Source organism: Octodon degus, unplaced genomic scaffold, assembly GCF_000260255.1.
Source record: "Octodon degus isolate 3935 unplaced genomic scaffold, OctDeg1.0 scaffold00186, whole genome shotgun sequence".
NCBI lineage: Eukaryota > Metazoa > Chordata > Mammalia > Rodentia > Octodontidae > Octodon > Octodon degus.
Window position 1 is genome coordinate 4755333 of NW_004524762.1, and position 7958 is coordinate 4763290.

At 36.9% G+C, this 7958-nt stretch overlaps 1 pseudogene; it reads left to right on the plus strand.

Moving 5' to 3' along the window:
* Window positions 1-4848: 4848 nt before the first annotated feature.
* The window catches only part of LOC101574076, a 9466-nt pseudogene continuing 6356 nt past the window's right edge, over window positions 4849-7958 (plus strand).

Here is a 7958-nt window from a genome sequence, read left to right on the forward strand (position 1 = left end):
CACTGCCTGGGCAGAAATCTACTGAAACATTTCAGGATGTTTATGGATGAAGAATGACTTTTCCATTTTGTTTCCCCTGGAGTTTGTAGTATTTCATCACAAGCAGTGCTCAAGCAATATTTTTCAAATAAATTAATTAATAATTGAAGGCTTAACAGTAATTACTGGATATGTGTTCATAACCATCACTTTACCTGAAAAGTGGGAAACACTCTTTCTTTTCTTTTTTTCTCCCAGTGGCTAAGAATTCAGTCCTGTGGTCTCAGTGCTACAGTTAAGTAGCACCTTAGGTGAAATAGACTTTTAAAGAACATGTGGACTTTTTTTTTCTTTTTTTTTTTTTTGCAGAACCAGGGATTGAACTCAGACCCTTGCACTTGCCAGGGAAGCGCTTATTCCACTGAGCCATCTCCCTGGCCCCATAAAGAATATGTGGAAACCTACACATCACTTGCAAATTTGTGGCTGTGGGAAACAGGTTATAAACTATATAAAAATAGTGACTTACAACTCCTTTGCTTGAATTATGTTACTAAAGTCCCTAAAAATGGTATAAAAGACAAATAAGTATTCTAAAAGAGAGAAAATGTAATTTAAGGGATGGTAGACAATATTATTATTATTATTATTATTATTATTACTATTGCTACTACTACTGGTACCAGCAATCAAACTCAGGACCTTGAACTTGTCAGGCTGGTCTTGTGCTGTTCAGCATATAGCAGGTAGCAGGTAGCAGGTAGCAGGTAACAGATAACATATCCCCAGCCAGATAATATTTTAAATGAAACATGTAATCTCTTGTGACATTTAAGTAGCATGGCATATTAAAAGGATTAAAAATGAGTAGGCAAGATTCTAGTTCCCAAACAAGAAAAATGTGCTTATGACATAGAACATAGTTTGAATAGTTTGGCAAAGCTGATATGAATATATAAATTGTAAAATATTTATCATTTTTAGCTCTGTTACTAACATCATCTGTCCCTGGTTTAACATCTGCTCTCATTTGTAATTCACTTGCAGCATCCAAATGTTGGTCTTAAATGCTCATTTTTAATCAAAGGAACTAGAGTTCTTTGGAGAAAAATTGATTCTATGCAATAAAAAATCAAAACAGTTCCAATGACATTTTGCTTCCATAAGGTAAATATCAACTTTAAAGGAATCTTCATTAGCTGTACTGTGAAAATTTGAACCTTGGCTTTTCACAATGATAAATCCTAGGAAATATGCTAAAGGAAAGGAAGACATGTAACAATAAAACACCTATATTGGAAATTTTAGGATAAAAATCTCAGATAAATTGATGAAAAATGTTGCAATCTAATTTGGTAATTCAGAGACTCTTCAACTCAAATCACATAATAAAAACATGTGAATTTTATTTTGTTTGAAAGAACTGGTTGGGGCTGGTGAGACAGCACAAAGATCTAAAGCACCTGCTTAGGCAAGCTTAGGGCAGCACAGGGACAGCAGTGTGATCCCCAGCACCACATGCTGCACCAGCCCCACCCCCTGGACGGGCTGAGCAGGCCACCATAAAAAAAAAATGGTCAAAGTAAGAAATAATAAATATAAGGCAAAATGTGGAGAGGGGTTTGAATTCTTTTTTTTTTTTTTTTTTTTTTTTTTTTTTTTTTTTTTTTACCAGGGATCAAACTCAGGACCTTGTGCTTGCCAGGCAAGCACTTATTCCACTGAGATATCTCCCTAATCCTTGGATTTTTTTTTTAAAAGAGGTTTTGCTCAATAAAATACCAACTCAAGTTGAATAATCATAAAGATTCCTTTATCATTTGTATCCCACAATTAATTTCCAAAGCAAAATGAATTTTTGTTTTCTTGAATATCTGAACAAGTACTCTCAGTCTCATCAAAATTGCCTATTCTCAATGTGTTACCAAATAAGACCTAAATAATATGTTCCCTTCATAAATGTGAAAAGTAATAATAGTAAACCCTGAGGAAACAATATAATGAATAGTTTATGGAAGTTAAATTTGTATAGCAATATGTACTATTTTAAGAATTTTTTGTTCTTTTACACATGTTTGATACAGCCAGAGGAAGATGATTTACTTAATTTCAAAGTTTTTTATATTTGAAAGAGTTGTTTTCCTCCTTAGAAAGAGGTAGTATCTATTTACCTATCTTCTGGGTTGTGAAAAGACTTTGAGAACAAGAGATAAATCAAGGATCATCATTTGAAAAGCTGAAATAACTCTAACTTAATCTCAATTGTAAATGTTTTTAATATCTATTGATACTTAATCTGTGTAATGAACTAATTAGGAACAAATTAAAAATAAATTTGAGGACCAGGGAGATGGCTCAGTGGAATCAGTGTTTCCCTGGTAAGCACAAGGGCCTGAGTTCAATCCCCAGTTCTGTCAAAAAATAAAAAAAAGAAAATAAAAAATAATAAATTTGAAAATTTTAAACACAAAATTTTGAGATTCATAAACAAAATAAGAGAATTAGTGATTTGTGTTTAAGAAAAAATAAGTACCTCTTTTAAATATATAACTTCAGTAAGCTTAATTGCAGTGAAATCACAATATAGGTATTTCTGTCATAATATAATAATGTCATTCTTAGATATCAAAAATGTTATTAATAATTAACGGGCCACTATGCAATTCAATATGGTGGATTATATGTACATAAATTGCCATAGATATCTAGAATTGAATCTTGTCTTTGCTGTTTAATAATAGCTGCTCAACTAAAGCAAAATTCTGAATGTGAAATTTTCATGTGGACATGGAGTAAGCTAGGAATAGTGCCTAGGTCCTTTTGATGATTAGTTTATAGGATTTATTTTAGGTTCTTAAGACTGACAATAATACAACTGGTAGTCATTTACTACTAACAGACAAAGTTATCTTCCGATACATGCTAGAAAATGTTAAGCCTCTGTTCAGTAAGACAGACTTTTTAGAGGTAGATTCATAGAATTTGCATGACAAAGGGAAAAAAAGGTGCTCAAGCATGAAGCCAAAGGCAAAAAAAGGAAGGGAAGTCAAATTTATTGAGGTCCACAAGGAAAAAGCTTTACCAGATTTATGTTGAGGAAATAATTATGAATAAATGGATTAGGTTTATATTACATAAAATATGAGACAATGAAGGCAATTAGTCAAACCTATGCATTAGCTTATAATAGCTCCATGGTTATAGCTGCGGAGAATACAATATGGAATATTGTGACTAGGTATTATGGAATGACTTCAGTTACTCTAATATTCATAGATATAATAATGGTAAATGATGCTCATTATTGATATAAACAATACAGAATGCATAACTGCTTCCTGAAAATATTTTCTAAGAATAAAATAAATTTCATTTAGTAGAAAAGAGTTTTAAAAATCTACATTAGGGCCAGGGAGTTAGCTCAGTGAGGTAAGCACTGCCTGGTAAGCACAAGGTCCTGAGTTCAATCCTCAGTACTGCAAATAAATAAATAAATAAATAAATAAAATCTAATATTATAACTTTCATGAACTTGATTTATTTATTTATTTATTTATTTATTTATTTATTTATTTATTTTGTGGTACCGGGGATTGAACTCAGGACCCTGAGCTTGCCAGGCAAGCGCTTATTCTACTGAGCCATCACTCCGGGCCCCATGAACTTGATTTTTAAAGTTGAAAAAATAATTTTGTAGGCTGGAAAGATATCTCAGTGGACTAAAGCGCCTGCTTAGGCAAGTTTAGGCAAGCTCAGGGACCATGGTTCAATCCCCGGCATTACAAGCCAGGCCAGCCTCATTCCCAGGGCGGGCTGAGCTAGCCACAAAAGAATAACAATAATAATAGTAATGATAATAATAATAATGGTAATAATTTTGCATGTATTTTAGACATATAAATAATTTTGTCACAGAATTGCTAAGCAAAACACAAACTCTTCAATTTTAAATGAGGAAGTTGAAAAGCATTCCTGAAGGAAAAAACTATCACGAGTCTTAATTTTCAAATTAGAAAATAATGTTGAAATAAATAGACTTTTAAGTTTTTCTTTAGGAAACCTTGTCTCTTCAGATGATGATGCAATCATATGTTGTCCCAACACAGGAAGCTTCAAACTAATTTTGCTCCATACAAAGCAGAAAGAGGGCCAGGGACGTAGCTCAGTAGAGTAAGCGCTTGCCTGGCAAGTGCAAGGGCCTGAGACACTCTCATTGCGTCATAAATAAAAGGAACATTTTAAAGACTAAAGCAAGATGACTGGTAAGAATAAAAATAATTATATATTTGCTACTTTAATGACTTAATTCTGTACACAAAAAAAATGATTTTCTTGGGAGAATAATCCTTAGTTCAAGGAAGGGCAGTATTTAGGTATATAACTTTTATGTCTATAATTCTTTGATCTGAATATACAAAATGGTTAAATATAAAGAAAGGTTCTTTGTACTTCTGTGTTTTGGACTGTCGAGAAAGAAATGAGCCCAGTTGTTCTGCAAACATGATTCCCATAATCAAAAGTAGCACCAAGGGCAGGATCATGTGAAGGTCAGAAATGCAAATTCTCAGGTGCTACACCTCACATCTATGAAACAGAACCTCTGAAGTGAGGCCCTAGCAATCAGTGCTTTGAAAAACTACCCAGCTAACAGAGATGTCTAATGAAGTTGGACCACCACTGGATTAGACTAGTGCTACTAGAGATCTTAAATGACCTTTAACTACTACCATGTATATTTAATGATAGAAATGTAAGTTTCATATTTTAAGTGTATTTTGCATTCAGCCCGACCAGCCTTTACTTTCCTTGAACTTTTGATTCTTGTATTCACATTGTTCAAAAGAATTTTAGCTTTCCGTGCTTTCCGGCAGGGTCCATACGGGGTTGTTCCTGATTCCCATCATAACTTAAAGGGAAACTTCACAATGTCCGGAGCCCTTGATGTCCTGCAAATGAAGGAGGAGGACATCCTCAAGTTCCTTGCTGCAGGAACCCACTTAGGTGGCACCAACCTGGATTTCCAGATGGAGCAGTATATCTATAAAAGGAAAAATGATGGAATCTACATCATAAATCTGAAGCGGACTTGGGAGATGCTCCTCCTGGCAGCTCGAGCCATAGTGGCCATTGTAAACCCTGCTGACGTCAGCGTCATATCCTCCAGGAGCACCCACCAGCAGGCTGTGCTGAAGTTTGCTGCTGCCACTGGAGCTACTCCTATCGCTGGCCACTTCACTCCTGGAACCTTCACTAACCAGATCCAAGCAACATTCCGAGAGTCACATATTCTGGTGGTTACTGACCCCAGGGCTGACCACCCGCCCTTAATGGAGGCATCTTACGTCAATCTGCCAACCATTGCTCTGTGCAACACAGATTCTCCTCTGCACTATGTGGACATTGCTGTCCTGTGCAACAATAAGGGAGCTCACTCTGTGGGTCTGACATGGTGGATGCTGGCCCAGGAAGTGCTGCACATGCGTGGCACCATCTCCCGTGCACACCTTTGGGAAATCATGTCTGATCTCTGTTTCTACCAGGACCCTGAAGAGATTGAAAAAGAAGAGCAGGCTGCTGCTGAAAAGGCTGGGACCAAGGAGGAATTTCAGGGAGAATGGACTGCACCAGCTCTGGAGTTCACTGCTGCTCAGGCTAAGGTCGCAGACTGGTCCGAGGGCATGCAGGTGCCCTCTGTGCCCATTCAGCAGTTCCCTACTGAAGACTGGAGTGCTCAGCCAGCCACAGAAGTTTGGTCTGCAGCCCCTACCGCGCAGGCCACTGAGTGGGCAGGAGCCACCACCGGTGGTCTGGAGCTGTTCTGCCGATGCTTCAGAAAAATGGGAATGAGGCTGATGAAAACTAAAACAATTTCTAAGAAAAAAAAAAAAAAAAGAATTTTAGTAGATAATTGTTAATTTAGAAGTAGTTCCTAGGCCAGCCAAATAGTTTAGCAGATTAAAGGGCCTGCAAGCAGGCTTAGGGATTGGGGGTTTGATCCCTAGGCCTGCTGGGCTTGCCCCCAGGGCACACTGAGATAGCAATTGAGGCTGGGCATGGTGGCCCATGCATGTAATCCCAGCACTTGGGAGGCTGTAAACAGGTGGATCACTACAAGTCCAATTTAGTGTGAGACCCTGAACAGCCTGTAGACCCTTCCCTAAAATACAAAACAAAAAAAAAATAGTTCCTAAATGCAGATGATTCATATTTATTTATAACTTTATATGTGATTCATATGCCTTCAAACATTGGGTAGAGGAGATATAGTAAAATATTGGCAGTAGATTCTTCTTCTGGGTTCTCCCCATTACTTTCTTAGATTTTGGAAAATGGTGCAAAGACTTACTTTCTTAGAAAGACTACGAGGGCCAGGGAGACAGCTCAGTGGAATAAGCACTTGCCCAGCAAGGGCAAGGACCCGAGTTCAATCCCCAGTTCCACTGAAAAAAAAAAAAAAAAAAAAAACCAGAAAAACTATGAAAGTAAAAACCGTTTAGTTTTTGTTTGTTTGTTTGTTTTTGAGACAGGGTTTCATTATGCAGTTTAGGCTAAACTTGAGCTCACTTCGTAGCCCAGGCTGGACCCGAACTCACAATGACCCTCCTGCTTCAGCTTCCTCATTAACTTTTATTATTGCAGATGCATGCATCTACTCACATACTTCTTTGCTAGCGCATGCCTCACACACAAGTGTACACACACATAGTACCATTATCCAAATAGTTCTAACCTAGGACCATTAGTGCATGTTTTTCTTGCTATAATTTGTTAAAATTTTTCATACTTTTATCAATATTTATGCAATGGTGACTTGAAGTACTAAACTTCAGGTACAATTTACATTAAAGCAGCCTGGGCCAAATCTTAGAAACCCTATAGGCTAACAAACAGGGTTTTTTTTTTTTTGGCAGAATCAGGGATTGAACTCAGGCCCTTGCCAGGAAGTGCTTATTCTATTGAGCCATCTCCCTGGTCCCAACATTTTTTTTTTATAGAGGAAAAAAGCCTAAATAGCTAACCTCCCAACAAATTACCCCTTATACATAGATATCCATGTTCTGAGGATTACCCAAAATAATTATTAAATGAGCCTCATATATAATTAGAAACTTTAGTACATAAATGAAGAGCCAGAAAATAAACAATTTTAATGTTAGCCCAACTCAACCTAAAATATTACCAAATCAGAATGTAATCACTAAAAATTATTTGAGATATTTATATTATTATTTTTGCCAGTATTAAGTCTCTCCATTCTGTTGTACAGTTTTTACTTAGTACAGGTCTAATAACTTAGACTAGTAAAGGTCAGTGAGGTAGCTCAGGGGGCTAAGCACCTACTTAGGTAAGCCAGGGACCAGGATTTGATCCCAGCACCATACGCCTCTCTGGCCATGCCCCTGGGTATCCTGAGCTGGTCAACAAGTCAGGGCGTAGTGGTGCACCTCTGTAATCACCGCCCTGGGGAGGCTGAAAACAGGAGGATCACTACAAGTCTGAGCTGCACAGTGAGATCTTGTGCCAAATATATTTCTAAAAAAAAAATTAGGCTGATTTTTTTTTTTAGCCTAATTTTTTTAGCCTAAAATTAGCCTGCTGCAGCCAGGCCCTATGGGATTAAATAATTCTGGCCTTAGAAGCAACTTGTTCTTTTTTAAGACATGCAAAAAGTACAGGGGCCGGGGAGATGGCTCAGTGGAATAAGCGCTTCCCTGGCAAGCGTGAGGGCCTGAGTTCAGTCCCCGATTCCACAAAAAAACAAAAAAGAAAGAAAAAAAAAAAAAGAAAGAAAGAACATAAAACACATTTGTTAGCCCTAGTTATACTCTCTCCTACAAAAGACTGTGTTTTTCTGTCTATTCTCTTCCTTTTCACCAAAATACAAGAAGACTTTGGCTTTGGATTGTGTGTCATTGTTATTGCTATTACTATCATTATTTAGTTTGGGTCATCAGTGTTAAATTCCTAAAAAAAAAAGT